The sequence below is a fragment of the Schistocerca cancellata genome, chromosome 5 (assembly GCF_023864275.1).
Source record: "Schistocerca cancellata isolate TAMUIC-IGC-003103 chromosome 5, iqSchCanc2.1, whole genome shotgun sequence".
NCBI lineage: Eukaryota > Metazoa > Arthropoda > Insecta > Orthoptera > Acrididae > Schistocerca > Schistocerca cancellata.
In genome coordinates this window covers 732,739,707-732,760,339 of record NC_064630.1, presented here as the reverse complement: position 1 = coordinate 732,760,339, position 20,633 = coordinate 732,739,707, and the positions used below count along the sequence as shown (strand labels likewise).

Here is a 20,633-nt window from a genome sequence, read left to right as displayed (position 1 = left end):
TTACCGATTTTTTTTTCCAAATTAATCTGATGACGTATAACTCGAAAGAAAGTAGGCACCGCACAACCTTTGACTTCCATGTATTTTAATAGCGCCCATTACTGCTCTGATCAATACCTGAAGATTCAGGTATCATCACACAGGCACTTTCTGTGGTGAATCAAGGAGTCCAATGCGAGAGACCACTTGTCACCCATAGGTGGGGCAAGTCTATACCACACCAAAAGAGTGGTTCGTTGGGGGGAGACAGGCCCCGTCGTGGGACATACTGCCATCCGTCACGATTTTCCTCCATCTGCTGCTGTCTTCGGCGAGCTTCTCTCATTTGTCGCAGTCAATATGAAATGAGTTCATATCCCGCTTGACGTAATCTTTAAAGCGCAAAGCATGTCTTCCTGCCAGTGCTATCTCACTAAGCAGTGTACGCCGGAGAAGGCGGCAGTGGTCCATACTATGTAAGTGTCCTAGCCACAGCAGGCGGCGTTCCTTGAGAGTGGCGGTGACGCTTCGTAGATTTGCAGCATTCAGAATCATCTCATTTGTCACGTGCTTCCTCGTTTTTATGCCCAGAATGTTTCGCAAGTGTCCGCAGCTCGTGGTCGTGCGGTAGCGTTCTCGCTTCCCACGCCCGGGTTCCCGGGTTCGGTTCCCGGCGGGGTCAGGGATTTTCTGTGCCTCGTGATGACTGGGTGTTGTGTGATGTCCTTAGGTTAGTTAGGTTTAAGTAGTTCTAAGTTCTAGGGGACTGATGACCATAGATGTTAAGTCCCATAGTGCTCAGAGCCATTTGAACCATTTTTTTGTTTCGCAAGCACCAGGTGTTGAGCTTAATTTCCTGTTTGGCGTCTGATGTCCAGATCTCAGCACCATATGTGAGGGTGCTCAGCACGCGTCTTGACAGACGAGCATTTTTGTGGTCACCGTAAGGTGTTTGTTGTCCCATACTCTTCTGTGAAGCTTTCCGAAAGTGTTCGCCGCTGTGCTAATTCTTAGATGTAATTCATCGTCTAGAGCAAGATCTTCTGACACTAGCGAACCGAGACAGCAGAATCTGTCGACTGCTTTTTCACCAAGCAGCTATATGATCATATGCGCCATAATCACAGTCTTCTTTACATTCACAGACGTGGAGAAGAGCTTCCTTGCAGCAGTATATCTGTCCACAGGTCTTCGAAGGTCGTCTCGAGGGTGACATTGTACAACCTTCAGATAGGAGGAAGTTTTTTTTTCACCTACCAGGATGACATTCCATTCATGTGACGGCGAAGGACACGCTTTTGCGATTTGTCGAGGAGGAAAGGAGGTGGAATACCACAAGAAAGGAACGAACGTTAGGGTTTAACAGCCCGTCGACGACGAGATCATTAGAGATTGTGGAATGCTGCAGGTCATATAGTATTCTCAATGACGAAGAGAAAATCAGTAAGAGTATGGTAGAACTGCAACTCAAAACTTCAGCTTCTCGTCAGTAAAGAATGCATGTGTTGAAGAAATTTCGGTTTGTTAGGCACAATGAGAAGTCCGACTGTGAGGACGTCAGTCAACTGCAGTACTCGCAGTGATTTAATACCTACATCTACATCTACGTGATTACTCTGCTATTCACAATAAAGTGCGTGGCAGAAGGTTCAATGAACCGCCTTCATGCTGTCTCTCTACCGTTCCACTCTCGAATGGCATGCAGGAAAAATGTGCACTTAAATTTTTCTGTGCGAGCCCTAATTTCTCTTATTTTATCGTGATGATCATTTCTCCCTATGTAGGTGGGTGCCAACAAAATGTTTTCGCAATCGGAGGAGAAAACTGGTGATTGAAATTTCATGAGAAGATCCCGTCGCAACGAAAAAGGCTTTTGTTTTAATGATTGCCACTGCAATTCACGTATCATGTCTGTGACACTATCTCCCCTATTTCGCGATAATACAAAACGAGCTGCCCTTCTTTGTATTTTTTCGATGTCATCCGTCAGTCCCACCTGATGCGGATGGGATGAGATATTTATAGTTTGATGAATTGAACGTAAAACCATTGAATACTACTTACGTCTGTGAACTGTAGTCACGAAGAACCAGTAGTGATTCGGCGATTAAATCCAGAGAGCAGTAAAGTAATCACAAAATCAATCCGTGACGTTGCATAGGAAACAATATCGTGAACAAGAGGACGGTTCGTATGCGGGCAGTAATGCTAAAAAGAAAATAGTTCATTGCTGGCAAAGCACTTCGTACTTTAGGCTTGTACTGCCGCCATGTTGAGCTGTGGATAATGTCAGTAACAGTTTTTGAATCTCCAAGTTGCAATGACTACTGTGTCCGGATGGCTCAGTGGTCAAAGCATCTGCCTAGTAAGCAGCAGGCCCGGGTTGGAATCCCGATCAAGCACAAATATTCAACTTTTTCCATTTACTTGAATCAATGCCCGCCCGCAGCCAGGATGTGTAATTCCTTTGTGTTGCTTCTAAGAAGAGTTGAGTTTCCGCGCTGTTCAATATTTATCGATCCATATCTCTTAAACCATCTGTCGTACAACAAAGTAATTTTATAATTACCTTCAGTATTATGCACTGATCAGTTACAACATTATGATCGCCTACCTACTATCGATAAAACCCCATCTATGCGATCGCCATGTCACCTGGCGATGAATGACTGCTAGTCAGCGACACGCAAGGTATATGCAGTGTCAGTGAGCGTGCTATTCGTGCGTAGAACGAGGAAGGCGCGCGATATATTGCATGGGGGCTTAATTAAATATTTTTGCAAATATTTTTTTACTGTCTGCCCGGTTACGCAGTCTCGTAACCGGTTGGCTCTGACCAGTATTTGTACGCAATCTGACTGCTTAGGATAACAACAAACAATGAAAGAAAACTTCCGTTAACACAATTAATTAATTAAGTCCCCAGCAACTATAAAACCTACAAAACAACAAAACACAAATGTAACTGTTCTGTGTGTGGAAGTGTGATTCAACGTACACATCTGGCACGGTACTTCCTCAATAAGACAAGATATTTTAATTACCATTTAGACGGAATTAATTAAATAAAACTGAAATACTATAATTGCACATAGAAACCACAATACAGTCTGATACAAGAACACGAGTCAGATGCTTGTTGACTGAACCTGTGACCAAGAGGCATTATTGTTTAAGACATTGAAATAAATAAAAAAAGGGAATTTTTTTACCTTCATATATATTGACGAAAAGCACATTACAGCATCCCAAATGCAACAATATCTGGTGTCTAGCCCATCAAAACAATATGACAACATCTGAACAAGCACTCTCCATGGGAACTTCTCAACAACGACACACTACTGCGACATCTCCACAAGCACTCTCTACTACCGCTTCTCGACAAGAACTCTGCCTACCACCGCTTCTGAACAACTACTCTCCACGACGACTTCACGACAAGCACTGCCTACCACCGCTTCTGAACAACTACTGCCTGTGGAGGCGGCTCAATAATACTCCTTGGCGCAATCTCTGGCGCTGTGACTCAGTGTAGCCACCTTTTAATATCTGAGTTTGACCGAGGGCGGACTGTGATAGCGTGGGGGCTCGGATCGCGCATTTCGGAAGCTGCACAACTTGTCGGGTGTTCGAGGAGTGCCGTGGTGAGTGTCTTCAACACGTGGCGCAACCAACATGAAACCACGTCCAGACGTCGTCGGGCTGGGCGGCACTGCTCATTACTGATGTCAGGTGTCTTACGTTGGGCAGACTGGTAAAATAGGACAGGCGGCGAACTGTGGCGGAACCAACATCAGACTTCAATGCTGGGCAGAGTACAAGTGTGTCTGAACACACAGCACACCGAACACTCCCAACGATAGGGCTCCGAAGCCGTCGACCTATGTATGTGCCAATGTCAACACCATCACATCGGCAACCACGACTGAAAAGGGCATGTGACCATCGGCTCTGGACGTTGGCGCGGTGGCAGAACGTTGCGTGGTCTGATGAATCCCCATACCTTCATCACACCGGTGGGACGGCGCGAATTCGTCGTCGTCCAGTGGAACAGCTCCTCGACACCGGTACTGCGGGATGGAGACAACCTGGCGGCGGCTCAATTATGCTCTGGGAAACATTCACGTGGGCATCCATGGGTCCAGTGGAGCTCGTGCAAGGCACCATGACAGCCAAGGAGTATCGTACAGTGGTTGCAGACCACATGCACCCGTCATGACGATCATGTTTCCCGATAGCATTGGCATTTTTCAGCAAGATAATGCGCCATGTCACAAGGACAGGAGTGTGATGGAGTGGTTCGAGGGAAACAGTGGCGAGTTCCAATTGATTTGGTGGTCCCCCAGCCCGCTAGATCCGGGATGTGATTGAACATGGCGTCAGAGGTCATCATCCCCCTCTCCAGAACTTACGGGAATTAGATGACTTGTGTGTGCAGAGGTGGTACAAACTACATCCAGCGACCTACCAAGGCTTCATTGCTTTCATGCCACAGCGCGTCGCCGCTGTTGTCCGTGCCAATGGTGGATGTACCGGCTATTAGGTAGGTGGCCATAAAGTTTGTAAGTAGGCTGTTTATGTTTTCTTATTGGCAACTTTACGTAGCGCTCTATACGAAAATCACTGGCTGTGCTGTGTGCAGTCTGTGGCTAGTTTGCATTGTTGTCTGCCATTGTAGTGTTGGGCAGCGGCAGCTGGATGTGAACAGCGCGTAGCGTTGCGCAGTTGGAGGTGAGCCGCCAGCAGTGGTGGATGTGGGGAGAGAGATGGCGGAGTTTTGAAATTTGTTATACTGGATATTATGAACTGCTATATATATTATGACTATTAAGGTAAATACATTGTTTGTTCTCTATCAAAATCTTTCATTTGCTAACAATGCCTACTAGTAGTTAGTGCCTTCCGTAGTTTGAATCTTTTATTTAGCTGGCAGTAGTGGCGCTCGCTGTATTGCAGTAGTTCGAGTAACTAAGATTTTTGTGAGGTAAGTGATTTGTGAAAGGTACAGGTTAATGTTAGTCAGGGCCATTCCTTTGTAGGGATTTCTGAAAGTCAGATTGCGTTGCGCTAAAAAATATAGTGTGTCAGTTTAAGCACAGTCGTGTACAATTGTTCTAAGGGGACGTTTCAAGTTTTGGCTGATCAATGTACGATGTGCGACAATAAAGTAATGAGACTGATGTGAAAAAAAAATGTTGCTTACCGTATTAGTCAAGTTTAGTGTTGTCTCCTTCAAAATAGTTCACTTATGATTGCACACACTTTGTCCAGCGCTTCTGCCATTGATGGTAACATTTCTGGAATTCATCTTCTGTAATATCATCCGAGACCCTCGTCACAGATTTTTGGACATCTTGTGTTGTTTGAAAATGTCGCACCGAGCGATATCTGGTGAATAAGGTGGCTGTGGTAGCTGGTGAATAAGGTGGCTGTGGTAGTACTGAAATTTGTTTTGAGGTTAAAAATTGCTGTACTGTCAGATCAGTATGGGATGGCGCATTATCTTGATGCAGAATCCAATTATCAGCAATGTTGGCACGGACACGAAGAACTCTTTTACCAAGTCTTTCTAAAATTTCTTTGTAGGAATATTGGTTAACTGTTTGTCTAGGAGGCACCCACTCTTTATGAACAATTCCCTTGGAATCAAAGAAGTACACAAGCATGCATTTCACTTTTGCGAGCTTTTTTTGGTCTGGGTGATCCCTTTGAGCACCATTGCGAACTTTGGCGTTTTGTCTCTGGATCGTACTGAAAAAAACCAGCTTTCATCACCAGTGATAACACGGCTCAACAATTCTGGATTGATTTCCGTTTGCTCTAACAGATCGGCTGCCACATTTTCCGTGTTTCTCGTTGTTGTGGTGTGAGATTTTTGGCGACCATTTTTGCACAAATCTTCCTCATAGCAAGATCTTCAGTTATTATTAGATGAACCGTTTCTCGATTGATGTTCAGTTCTTCTGCAATCATTTTCACGAATAACTTTCGACGGATCGTACGAGTTCACGCACACTGACATCCATCCGTGAGGTTGATGGTCGTCCACACCGGTCTTCAACTTCAACATTCGTTCTGCCTTCACTAAGCATTTTATGCCAACGAAAAACTTGAGCTCTTGACATAACCTCCTCTCCAAACGCCTTCTGAAGCTTACCGTAAGTTGTCGTCGCGTTTTCACCCAATTTAACGCAAAAAGAAATGGCACACCGTTGCGCAATAATATGCGGTTCAATTTCCGTGACGAGAGACACAAACACGTGTTAACTTATTACAGCACAACTCACGACTGAGCAGTTGCACAGACGTGCCGCTTGGACTAGAAGCAGCTTATAGACCAAGGTCAAAGATATTGTGCTTAGGCAAGCCTGTAGGGTTGCCACATCTTACAAAGAAAATGAGTCTCATTACTTTACTGTCGCACCTCTTATGTCGAAAATGTCTGCACTCTTTCTGGCCAATAGAGTCAGTAATAACGGAGTAAGAAATTAAAATTTTACGCCTGACGCAGAGCTTTTACCAAGCCAACATCCAAACTGCGCTATGCCCCTAACTCTTTCTCTTTATATTTCTTGGGGGGTGTGAAATAAAGAAAAAGTTTCGGAATAATTTGAATTTATTTTTACAGTTTGTTTGAAGTCGGTGGGTGCTACAGTTTGTCTTAGACGACAGTAGTATTGTGTGGATCATTGACACGACGCGAACAGCACAAGGAGCATGTACATCAAGGTGAGAATCTTCGTAGAAACGAGTTTTTGAGATACAGAGCGGCCGGTCTAATTAGGCAGTAGAGAGGGATACCGGTTTCCACTGCCTCATAAGGCTGACTTATCAAAAATTAATGAACTGCCAAGGAAAGATGGTGCCCTTGGTAGGAATTTGCGGTTACTCCAAAGGTGAGGGATTCACTGAGAGGAACGCACTCGCTGATTACTTCAGCCGGTCGGGTTTTAATCGTCGTTCGCATTACTGTTCACAGCGACAACATCTAGCTCATTATAGCTATGGTAAAAGTATCGTTACAAATATATTACGCTGGACATAATACAACACATTTCTACGAGGGTTGGAACTTCAATAGTGACAACTATTTATTCACAACCGATACAAAAGAGTTACATGTTTTCACCTGTTACTGTCCTTCAAAGTAGTCACCAGTGTTGTGTAGAACCCGTTGCCAGCGATGTGGAAGGCGTAGTATACCGTTAGCAGAGCCTTTTCTGTTGATAGTGCGAATGGAGCGGTCTAAAGTTATGATGATTCTCGTGTACGACTGTGATGGTGTTATCCTAACCCATTATGCTCCTCTACGGCAGACCGTCAATGCACAGTATTGCTGTTCGTTTTTGGAGCATCACCTGCCACCAGATTTGCGAAAGAAGCGGCGACACTTTCTGCGCAACCCACCCATCATTTCGTGCGACAATGCGCGGGCGCATACAGCGCAAGCTGTGGCCGCTCTGTTCGTTCGATGGGACTGGGAAGTACTGTACTATCCGCCATACTCCCCGGACTTAAGTCCTTTTGACTTTGATTTTATTCCGAAGATGAAGGAACCACTTTGTGGCATTCGTTTCAGAACTGTTCTAGAGATTCGACAGGCAGTAGACCGCTCCGTTCGTACCATCAACAGAACAGGCTCTGCTAATGGTATACTACTCCTTCCACATCGCTGGCGACGGGTTCTACACAACGCTGGTGATTACTTTGAAGGACAGTAAGATGTGCAAACATGTAACTCTTTTGTATCGGTTGTGAATAGATAGTTGTCACCATTTAAGTTCCAACCCTCGTATTTAACTGTTTTACTCGTTTTTCTTCCGATTTCTGCTCACGTTAACTCGTTTTTCATTTGGTTTTTCCACTCGGCATTGGCCGTGTTTCACAAAATATGCTGCTCGGATACCATCTCGATAAGCTGCCCGTCCTCTGAGGCAGAGAAGCGGTCAGCCATTTCTGGTGGATGTTTCAGTCATTACACCGGAAGAGTACAAATTACAGGTGTCGCCTAGTTGTTAGCTGGTGCTCAGTTCGACTTACTGAGACGTGTGGGACAGGCCCCTCCTGAAGTATGTAAGCGTTTCCCGCAGACACAGCCAGCAGCCGCACTACGTCGTGCGCACCCTAGGAAAACGGTGTGATACGTTTGCATTGTACAGTGCGGAGCGCAATCTCGCACGCTTTTTACGCAGCACGTTGCGGGAAATTTCCGTAGCTAAGGAAACGTAGCTATACTGTACGAGGTGCATTCAAGTTATAAGGCCTCCGATTTTTTTTCTCTGGACTGGAAAGAGATAGAAACATGCGCATTGTTTTAAAATGAGGCCGCGTTCATTGTCATTACGCCCCAGAGATGGCAGCACCGTACGGCAGATGGAATTTTAACGCCAGGGGCGAGAATGAGAACTGTTTTAAATACTTAAAATGGCGACGTTTTCCTTACTTGAACAGCGTGCAATCATTTGTTTTCTGAATTTGCGTGGTGTGAAACCAATTGAAATTCATCGACAGTTGAAGGAGATATGTGGTGATGGAGTTATGGATGTGTCGAAAGTGCGTTCGTGGGTGCGACAGTTTAATGAAGGCAGAACATCGTGTGACGACAAACTGAAACAACCTCGGGCTCGCACAAGCCGGTCTGACGACATGATCGAGAAGGTGGAGAGAATTGTTTTGGGGGATCGCCGAATGACTGTTGAACAGATCGCCTCCAGAGTTGGCATTTCTGTGGGTTCTGTGCACACAATCCTGCATGACGACCTGAAATTGCGAAAAGTGTCATCCAGGTGGGTGCCACAAATGCTGACGGACGACCACACGGCTGCCCGTGTGGCATGTTGCCGAGCAATGTTGACGCGCAACGACAGCATGAATGGGACTTTCTCTTCGTCGGTTGTGACAATGGATGAGACGTGGATGCCATTTTTCAATCCAGAAACAATGCGCCAGTCAGCTCAATGGAAGCACACAGATTCACCGCCACCAAAAAAATTTCGGGTAACCGCCAGTGCTGAAAAAATGATGGTGTCCATGTTCTGGGACAGCGAGGGTGTAATCCTTACCCATTGCGTTCGAAAGGGCACTACAGTAACAGTTGCATCCTACGAAAATGTTTTGAAGAACAAATTCCTTCCTGGACTGCAACAAAAACGTCCGGGAATGGCTGCGCATGTGCTGTTTCACCAAGACAACACACCCGCACATCGAGCTAACGTTACGCAACAGTTTCTTCGTGATAACAACTTTGAAGTGATTCCTCATGCTCCCTACTCACCTGACCTGGCTCCTAGTGACTTTTGGCTTTTTCCAACAATGAAAGACACTCTCCGTGGCCGCACATTCACCAGCCGTGCTGCTATTGCCTCAGCGATTTTCCAGTGGTCAAAACAGACTCCTAAAGAAGCCTTCGCCGCTGCCATGGAATCATGGCGTCAGCGTTGTGAAAAATGTGTACGTCTGCTTGGCGATTACGTCGAGAAGTAACGCCAGTTTCGTCGATTTCGGATGAGTAGTTAATTAGAAAAAAAATCGGAGGCCTTAGAACTTGAATGCACCTCGTAATAATGCTGGAGCGTGTTTCAGGGCTCGCGTCTGGCGAACAGACCCCCCCCCCCCCCCACAGTCATCCCTCATTAGTCAGGATTTCTGGTACGTTATTCGTGGCACTCCCTCCTACCACTGTAAACAAACTGTAAAATTCACGTTTGTATAAATTTTATCTAACAGTATTGTGAATTTTAATAGCCTAAAATAAACGTTAATTTCCAAGGATGATTGGCTATCGTAGTCGCGGGGCATAAACGATACATACGAACGTGCAATCGCAAATCGACCATGCGACTCTGGTGGCGGTCGTTATGATCAATTATCTGTCATTGTTATTTTTATCTGTTTTCCGTCGTTCCCTTAGTTGCTGTACATTACATACCTCCGCGAAATATATGTGAGTTGCTAGGGAATCTCAGACGATTTATGTCTATAGTGAGTGGGATGTCTGGTGTTCTTGACGTTTCTTTGGCGGATTCTCTCACGTGGAAAAATCTAATTCCATTCTTGTACACAGTAGAAAACTGTTCGACTTTTTGCCGCAAATATGGAGTACTATTGGACGAGGAAATGAGAGACTGGGTACACCGTGGTGGTGTGAAGTGTGTAAAACTTCGTAAGAACAGTTTCGATGCTGAAATACCGTTACAGTTTCATTGCGGACAGTGTGGAAAACGAAAGAGTATCAGGAATAATACAACGTTCGACCCTTCCAAATTATCCATCCAGACCAGCGTAATGGGCTTTCACATGACAACACCAACGACGAGTAAGGTAAGTCGTCTCCTTTGTAATTACAAGTACTTTTGTAACGTTCTTCTTTTGTCGTTGCTGTAGTGACCACCGTAAACATACTCATAACGCCCGCCACCAGAGTCGCATGATCGATTTACGATCGGGCGTTCGATATGTATCGTTTGGACACCGCGACTTCGATAGGCAATCATTCTTGGAAATTACCAAATAAACAATTATATCGTTGTATTCATGAGATCTTTTAACTACGAAATTACTGTGCTTGTAAGGGTTAAGTATGGATCGAATTGTCATCGTAATTAATTTTAGCGCAACGTTTACCGGAGTCTTTTTCCTTTCATTAGCCTCACAGGCACATTTGTATTAATAATGTTAACGAACTAACCGACTGTGACGATGACGTAATAGCCCAATCAATAGAGACCAAAAAGGTCGAATATCGGGAATAGTTCGTGCAGTTGGAAATTTTTGTACACTTGTAGGAGGCAGTGCCACAAACAACATAGTAGAAACACTGACTGCTGAGGGATGATTGTGGGAGTGGAGGACTGTTTGAAGGTCAATTTTCTACATTTTTCTTGAATAATTCGAAAACCGTGGCCTCCAGTGAAAACGTATCCCAGTACAAATTTTAACCACATTAAATTTCCCATAAAAATGCCCTGTTCATTTTTTTGTAACACTAATAGTTTGCACATAGCAAACGAGCGAATATGAAAATCTTGCGCGTGTCTTATGAAGTCCGGGTACATTACCGGCTGCATAAACCGACACAGGTAGGGGCAGCTGAATCAGCTTGTAAAGATTAGTCTCACTTTGTGGGGTTAACAAATTTGCTTTATCTTGTAAGGATGCGTTCAGGACATGAGCGCCTGATAGTAACAAAGAATCTAGCTTTAATCTGGAGTGATTTAATGAAAATTCTAAATATTGTACAATATTCGTATGTATAACCTTTTCACTTCATTTTATGCCTTATGTGTTTTCAGAACGTCCGTGGCGCCGCGGAGCACTGCTAGCCTAGCTGCTGCGCGAACGCCAACGGCAACTCGGGCCAGACACGGCGCATGCGCGCGCCGGGCGCTCCTGGTGGGGGAGGTCACGTGACCTGCAGGGCGCTGCCTCCGGCAGTTGCGCATGTGTGGGCCTAACACATGGTTGTGTCTTGTGCAGTGGTGATACGCGGACTGGAGTTGCCGGGCGAACCTTACGTTCGAGACCTCAGCACAGGTAAGACCAGCGTGAACCTCTAAGATGCCCTTGTTTGCCAGGCGGAACTAGCCTACCTTGTACACACTCACCACCATGGTCGTTATATTGCATCGATTATCGTGAAAGTGACTTTATGGATTTATTCAGGCAATTAAGATAAAGCGGCCTTCTCCCTTAACTCTAAGCAGACATTGTTTTGTCAGGTCATCGTGATACATTTACGTGGCCTTATATGTTGTATACTTACAAAGAGTAGCGTAAGTAGTAGCTATATTACAAATAATCACAGTTTACAGTTGTTTGTGAACGACAGAATAAAAGATGTAATCATGCAAGTAGACAGGTCGGTTTGGACTGTCTGACGAACGAGAACGATGGAATAGCGCGTGAAATTGGTAAAATACAAGTAACGAAGAGGGCAGAGAAACAAGCAGTGAATGTCTTGAAAAGATAAAGAGAATGGGGATTTATTTCAGCGTACGATAACGACCTATGATAGTTATTGCAATCATTGGGAAATTACTTGGAATCCAAAACAAAAATGTTGCAGCTTCAAGGAATAAATCAGGGCTAGATTATACAGACACTTAAAGAGATGGCTTCTTCTAGAGGTGGATAGCTACATTGGAGTGGATGAAGTTGTTAATCTATTGCACACCTTCCTTGGAAGCTGCAATTTCTAAAGTTTCCACTGCTCGTTTCGTACAGTGGACTGCTGGGACAAAGAGTGGTTCTAAAAGTTCCTAGATTGTCTAACAATAGATGAATCATAATGGTGCTGCTTTTCACAATATGTACCGACCACAGCCGTCTGTATAGAGCGCCTGTTCTTAGTCCTTAACCAGCCACGATTTGTTTTCTCCCTTTTTTCTCTCCATAGACTTTACAATAAAAGGGAGTAAAGATGTGAGCGGACGTAGTAAGTGGTTAGTGCACAGTGTATACCGGTTATTGCTTACATTTTGTGATCAGCAAGCTGTCTAGTTTGCAGTGGTTGTCCATCATATCGCATTTTATAGACGCCTAATGTCGCTTCCTTTCGGCGCCTCTTCTAAAATTTTCGTTGCTACTGATCCAAATACTCCACAGGTTTTCACTTCAGTTTTTGTCCATAATTTGTTTTTAATTTTGATAACAAATTTAAATAACTGGAATTTCTTTAGTTTTACACAGAACATAGTAACCCACAGTAAAGTGCTGAAAAAATTCGTTCTCAAGGCTACGTGACTTTATAAACAATTTTCCTCTGTTAATGAAAACTGAAAGCTTGTTGTATTGCACTGTGTTCCTTTTCCTTATGGCTATCTCGTGTTAACTTCTCAGGTACATAAATTATTCTACGTATTTCTAATGTACTTTCCCAGTTCTGTTAGCCTTTTTGCATACAATAAGTATCGTGTTTAATTTCGGGTTGTATGCAGATAATTTGACACTATCTCAGAGGAGTTGCCCGGAGGGTTTTCTTACTTCCGTTGAAGACATATGTGCGAAACGAGCGCATGTGTTAACCGCAGCTCCCCTTGTTAGATCTGGCGCTATTTGTATGTATGTGCTAGATTAAAGAGAACAGGGGCCTGCCGTACTGCGCATCTATTACTTAACCCGTTATCCCTGTTGCCCAGACTTTAGAACAGATTGTTCTATAAACACTCTGAACACTGTTGTTCCTTTCATCCTCTTGAAAAACTGCTGCTCCCGTGAACGTACTTAAACTACGTTGCCACTGTGCCTCCCCTCCCCCCTTGGATGTTGTGGCGACTGCGTCTTCCGCCGCGTCAACCGACACGAAGACTTCCTGTTCTTGACTTCCTCTCGCTCTCACTTTCGTTGACCGCGCTACGTAGGCAGGAATGTCTTGCGGCGGTAGGGATGCTTCCATCGTTCGTCACCCTCGGTCAGGATCGTAGTGCCTATGTTTTAAAAAAGCTTGTCATCCTGGTGTGCAAGATAAGGCGAAATAGCTTCAGACTTCACAAAAGTATGTAATAATTGCGTACTTAGAGAGGGCAAGTGCTGACAGGAGTGAATATTACCGAACCATAAAATTGTCATGGTTGCAAAATATTGACAAGGATTATTTACATAAGATTGGAAAAAGTGGGTGAATAATTACTTGTATTTGCTAGTTATTTACGTTTAACATACTGCATCGCGTTTCGAGCATGTTCTGCTCATCTTCAGGCATTTATACGTACAATTTGTTCCTTATAAAACGTCTTAGGACATTTTAGTATTCGCTGCTGGAAGGAAGGAAGGGAGGCAGTGGTTGGCCAGAAATTGACGACCAGTTTTTCACGTGGTGCTCACTTGTCATCTTCAGGTCGACGTAATTTCCGTTTCCCTTTGTCGTCTATCATCTTGAATCTCTTGCCACGCAATAGACCTTCCAAAGTGTCTGTTAAGCAGGCACTCCCATCCAGTTCTTTTCTCTTATGAACTGCAGCAGTCTTCTCTTACGAACCCTTTCCAATGCTCTTTCGTTACTTACTCTTACCATCCAGCTTATCCTCTCCATTCTCCTCCTCATCTCATCCGTGTCACACTCAAGACAAAACCCTTGCTAAGTCTTTCCCTCAGATCTTCTAGTTTGCCACATCTTTCAATTGAATGCCCCCTTCGCCATAGCAAAGCGAGTTTTCGCCTCTTGACGGCATGTCAAGTCTTCAGTAATCGTACTTCCAAATTATTTGAGTGCTCGTACTAGGTTACTAATAACTTGTGCCATCTTAATATGTGCCTTTCTCCTTCCTTTGCTGATAACCGTACTGTTTTTGCTGTATTGATTCTCATCCCGTATTCCATACAAGCGTCATTCAGATCTTTTTGCATTTTATTTGCAGTTCGTTCAGTTTCTTCTACTAATACCATATATACACTCTATACTTTCCACCAATACACTTTTTTGCATTTATGCCTTTCGCAATAATCTTTTCCAGGCATAAATTGAATAATAAAGGGGAGAGGCAGCAACCTTGTCTAACGCTCCCTTCCAATGCTGCTTCCTTCAGGCATTTCACTTCCAATTCTTACTCATAATTTGTTGTAAATATAGGCTCTGTACGAATCGTCTCACCTTCTAATCTACTCCTTTCCTGTTAAAAATATCCATCAGCTTGTCACATTGCACTTTGTCAAAAGCTTTTCCAAATCAATAAAAACAGCATAATTTTTTCTACTTTTCTCAATAAAGCTGTCTCCCTATGATTAACAGGCCACTAGCATTTCTTGATCTTTTTCCTCTTCTAAATCCGAACTGTTCCTCCCGAATCCATCTATCAGCTTGCCATATTCTATTCAGCGATCTCGGCAATAATTTAGAGGGAATTTCGCTACCTCTTTCTCTTCACATTGTCTCACTTTTCTCAGTTGGTATAGTTACCGTTGCAATAGTCATCAGGTCATTCCCCTTCGTCGTATATCTCAGTCGAGGTAGACTATTTCCCTCATTCCCCCGTTTCTGAAGGACAGTAAGCCTGAGAATTTCATAATGACCTCAAAATCTTGGGAACGTTTGCTTTGCTTGTCTAACATCCACCCAATCATTTAGTGTGTGGCTTCCTGCATAAAACCAAAATAACTATAATTAGGTAAGCAAGAATGTCCTGATACCAAGAATGCGTGGTCAGTGATAGAGGCTTCACGCTAATGTCTTGACTTAACTTCACAAGCCGGCCGAAGTGGCCGTGCGGTTCTAGGCGCTGCAGTCTGGAACCGCGAGACCACTACGGTCGCAGGTTCGACTCCTGCCTCGGGCATGGATGTGTGTGATGTCCTTAGATTAGTTAGGTTTAAGTAGTTCTATGTTCTAGGGGACTAATGACCTCAGTAGTTGAGTCCCATAGTGCTCAGAGCCATTTGAACCATTTTTTTAACTTCACAAGAGCCAATGAAACTTAAGTTTTCCTGTTGAGGACTTAACATAAGATTATTTCGTGTATTGAGGTTACACATCCTTAGAGATACCAATCCGTAAGAAATATTTGAAGATAATCGCTTTAGATTTTCCAGAACCAACTCTTCCGAGACGTCGTAATCAGATCTGACTGAAAAAGTCCCCGTAGGTACACATTTTGGCGAGTATAATGACTACGTGTCCAGATGTAATGAAACATGTTCTGTCTCCTTTGACTGCGGCATTGCAACTTGCGGCAGGGGGCGTTAGCAGGAAGGTTTTTAGAGGGAACGCTCCCGTCCGTCCTTGTCGTATACTTCCTCCTACAGTTTCGCTGCCATCTTCAGCTATTCCTTTTTCACTTCCCAGGATGTCAATTTCTTCCTCTACTCTCTGTGCTCCATCTTGATTGCAGACAGTCAGCTACTGCAAAAGCTCCACCTTCCTCATCTGCTGTGTTTTCTCCCGCATTAAAAGGAAAATGGACTGATAAAACATACAGTGCCTGCTAAAGTATCGTAAAACGTTATCACACATTTAAACTCAACATTCCACTCTGGCAATTTACTCGATAGTTAATTCTCAATTATCAAACTTAAGCTAATTATTAGCTTACCTGACCTAGAATGCTGATAGTCCGACGCTTTATCTTCTGTATCTTTACACGAATTACTCATCAATCAGCATTAATTAGAGCTCACACACAGATGAAAGAAACCATGCAAATTGTGACAGTGGACATGTTCCCACTGGGCTCTGAACACGTCTGCTTACTTCCATGCTCCACTGTGTTGCCAATACTAGAGCAGTTCTTTATATTATCCAGCCATGAATCTTTTATGCTCTGAAAGTGGCTTCGTGAATAGTACTTAAAAGCGGAAGCAGCCCAAAATAACCAAAAATGGACTCGATTCCCTTGTGCTCTGAACTCCCAATAGGTGGCACGTTAGCCTGCGCCAATCACCTCGTTCAGTTAATGATTCGTGTCAGTGGTCGCAGTTCTTTCTCATACAGCTGAGCTTCATACGATAGTCCTGAAACACCTGTGTAGCTACTCCGCCTATAGCGCAACTTTAGAGACGCGTATCATTTAGTAAAGAAATTAAGAGCACATTTCTAGTAGTTTCAGTACAGCCCTCAAATTTGTACGAGTGTCTGGACACAAAAGGAGAGACTATTCTAAAACAGACGGCAGCTGCAATTTAAACTAACGTCATCCAAAGTTAAATGGCGTGGTTATCGGTGAGAGCAAGGTACTTCAACTCTAAAAAAGTTCAGGGTTGTGCGCTACTCTACACTTCCACAACCTGTTCCTTTAAGCATGATCTCATCTCATCTCATCATATTGGTCCTCAAAGACGTGGCTCGTGATAGAGTGAATGGGGCAGCCTAGGGGTCAACAGAAGCCCTGGAAGATTCTATAAAGAATGTGCAACCAAAGTTCACTGAGGTAAAGTATAGGGTCATGTATTAGTGGACTTTAATGTAGGGTATGCCCGTCGTTCGCCTTTGACGGCTGAACTCTACTGGGGACACATTCAGTGGTCTGGAAGTCGGTGGAGGAATGGCAGTCCATTTTACATCTAGAGCTAAAACCAGAGAAGGCAGGACACTTAGAAAATGTACCAGACCTACTAAGGAGACTGCCTCCACTACGCTCGTCCGTCCTCTTTTAGAATACTGCAACGCGGTGTGGGATCCTTACCAGATAGGACTGACGGAGTACATCGAAAAAGTTCAAAGATAGGCAGCACGTTTTGTATTATCGCGAAATATGGGAGAGAGTGTCACAGAAATGCTGCAGGATTTGGGCTGGAAATCATTAAAAGAAAGGCGTTTTTCGTTGCGACGGAATCTTCTCACGAAATTCCAATCACCAACTTTCTCCTCGGAATGCGAAAATATTTTGTTGACACCGACCTACATAGGGAGAAACGATCACCACGATAAAATAAGGGAAATAAGAGCTCGTACGGAAAGATACAGGTGTTCATTCTTTCCGCGCGCTATACGAGATTGGAATAATAGTGAAGGTGGTTCTATGAACCCTCTGCCAGGCACTTAAATGTGATTTGCAGAGTATCGATGTAGATGTAGTGATTTTGCATTGTGGCGTCTGGATTGACGTCTACGTTTTACCTCATTCCACAGTTGTTCCATTGGGTTCAGGTCGGAACCCTTGGCAGGCCAGTACATTTCAAAAATGTTGTCCACGAACCATTTTCTCACAGGTGCTGCTTTATAACGGGGTGCAATGCATGCTAATACAATCATCACCAAAGTGTACCTCTGCCGTACATAGCACGCAGTGCTGTGAATTGTGATCATATCGCTCCACATTCAGCGTTTTCTCGAGTGCTATGAGAGATCACACCCAATCCGCGAAAAATAGTCCCATAACGTGTATGTTACCACCTCCGTACTACGCTGTTGGCACTACACGTGACAGATAACGTTCTACAAGGCATTTGCCAAATCCAAACCCTTTCCTCGGATTGCCACGAGGTATAGCGTCATTCATCACTCATTTCCAGTCATCTGCTGTGCATTGGTGTTGCTCTTTATGCCACCTGAGGAGCTGCTTGACCCTTGTACCTCATTATTTTTCACACCCTACGCTTGTAGCACTCTGAAACTCACGACTGATTTCCTTTGCTGATTTCATGTGATTTTCTACAACGAGCCTCCACAGTGCTTGACGGTTCTGGCAAGTATGCCTACATTACATCTGCCTGGTCTCGGTTTAGTGTCCGCACAGAATAAGGTGGGCAATCGGCAGCGCATGTGCGGGGAGAACACTAGTGGTGGGGGCTACGGGCAGGTGCTGCAGGGGAAAGGCCAAGAGCTGGAGCGAAGTGCCTAAGCTCACATTTTTTGTAAATATTAAGCTCCTCCACGCCCACACTTGCGTGGTGACAACTCACAAAGACGTCACCTCTGCTTTGGTTAGTATCTAAAAGTACTCCGCTGAAAATGCAACAAAAGCAGATATTTTTCACGAGGCTTATTAACCATTTGTAACTTTCAGTGAAGCGCCATGAGTGGCGAATTCTGTGTAAAACCTATACATTTCTCTTGTTGATATTTAAAATTTGCTTCTTTTGTTAAAACAGGAGTTCACACGGTGTCACTTCCGTTGTGGGTTGACAGGAGAGCCAACACCGGGTACTAGAGGAAACCGAAAGGCACGCGTTTTAGCTCACGCAGGCGGGCATGAGGTCTGGAACAGGACAAGGAAATTAGACTTTAGAAAAAGGACGTAGCTGGTGGAATACTTAACCTTAATCCATTAATGATGAGCGTCACTCTTGACGGTACATGATTACAGTATCAATAGTAACTGGTAATGGCGCCTTGCTAGGTCGTAGCAAATGACGTAGCTGAAGGCTATGCTAACTATCGTCTCGGCCAATGAGCGTATTTTGTCAGTGAACCATCGCTAGCAAGGTCGGTTGTACAACTGGGGCGAGTGCTAGGAAGTCTCTCTAGACCTGCCGTGTGGCGGCGCTCTGTCTGCAATCACCGATAGTGGCGACACGCGGGTCCGACGTATACTAACGGACCGCGGCCGATTTAAAGGCTACCACCTAGCAAGTGTGGTGTCTGGCGGTGACACCACAACTTCGCTAACATGTTGTCGACATGCAATTGTGAGAGAATTCTGAAACAGTTGTTTATTAAGTTTTATTAGGTGATAAGCTGAGGAATAAGATCAGCAGCTTATGAAAAACCATATCTTCAGTACAAAAATAAACTTGTAATGTCTTATGTTGTTCTAAAACCCACAGTGTTCCACTTTGCACCATCCATTGAGGGCCCTTAAAAATACATTCTTCCACCGAGAAAGTGTGTAGTTAGTGGAATAACATGGCAGATGACGAAGTTATGTAAAATAACAATATGACCAAATGCTCTCCTCTTCGAATGCTGTCATTCACCAAAATCTGATTTCCGTTGTGGATATTTCACTCTGGCTTGTATCACTGGTGCGCGCGATCGCAAATGAGTGTGCTACGTCAGATCCACTTTCCCCCCTGCGGGTTCGGGGGTTAGAATAGGCCCGCGGTATTCCTGCCTGTCGTAAGAGGCGACTAAAAGGAGTCTCACGTGTTTTGGCCTTATGTGATGGTCCCCTCTCGGGTTTGACCTCCATCTTTCTAAATTATTCCGAAGAGCGAGCCAATTGGGGAAGGGCGCCTTACATGGTGCACTGTATCCGTCGTGCAATTAGACCTTTAGCCGTCTTTCTCGTCGTTGCAATGGTGTCCCGCTCGTTTTCGATCTCTTGGGCGATTACCACACTGCACTCTGCAGTGTTTCTTTTAACTGCGACGACGACCTTGGCCATTTTTGCACCTAAGATCCAGCACGGTAGCCAGTCCGTTGTGGTGGGGCCGCCATGTACCCTCTTGGTTGTAGCCCCCTGACAACACAGGGATCGCTCTACTGATGCCTGCGCCGTTAACTCCCCACGTATGCCAAGGAGTAGATGCCTATCCTCCTGGGGTATCAGGACTCCCGGCAACGGCCATCCTGCCAGGTGGCCTTTGCTGTGGCTGGGTGGCGCCCGTGGGGAGGGCCCTTGGTCGGAGTAGGTGGCATCAGGGCGGATGACCCGCAATGAAGCGTGGTACATCATCTCTCGCTGGCGGCCAGCCGCCAGCAGTCTCTAAGCGTTCTCGGGCTCAATTTAATGCTCAGAAGTACGATCCGAAAACGTTCCCCTCCCTGGCCACGCCGTGGGAAGAGCGTAAGTCCCAGGATGGAGGTAACAGCTATTCGCCCCGATTCTTAGTTTGCACGAGAGCTGATGGGGAGTCTTTCCTCTCCACAAAGCCTCAGTTCTTCGTCGAGCATTTAGAGGACAAGTTTGGGGAGGTGGAGGGCTTGTCTAAAATGCGCTCTGGCTCAGTACTGATACAAACGGCATCCTCCGCCCAGTCACGCAGGTTACTTGCTTGTGACAAGTTGGGGGATGTTAACGTTACTATTACTCCACATAAGAGTTTAAATATGGTCCAGGGTGTTATTTTCCATAGGGACCTCCTTTTGCAGTCTGATGACGAGCTGCGCGCCAACTTAGAACGTAGAGGTGTTCATTTCGTCCGGCGCGTTCATCGGGGTCCGAGGGACAATCAGGTTGCTACCGGTGCCTTCATCTTGGCCTTCGAGGGTGATACGTTACCGGAAAAGGTCAAGGTGATGGTCTACCGATGTGACGTCAAGCCCTATATCCCTCCCCCGA

At 44.8% G+C, this 20,633-nt stretch overlaps 1 protein-coding gene across 2 annotated transcripts in view; it reads left to right on the top strand.

The window, feature by feature from the left end:
- The window catches only part of LOC126187538 (alpha-1,3-mannosyl-glycoprotein 4-beta-N-acetylglucosaminyltransferase A), an 875,060-nt gene that overhangs the window by 441,442 nt on the left and 412,985 nt on the right, over positions 1 to 20,633 (top strand). For both annotated transcript variants that reach the window (XM_049928685.1, XM_049928684.1), the window contains exon 2: positions 11,274 to 11,514. The gene's annotated coding sequence lies outside the window, so the exon portion shown is untranslated. The remainder of the gene's footprint in view (positions 1 to 11,273; positions 11,515 to 20,633) is intronic.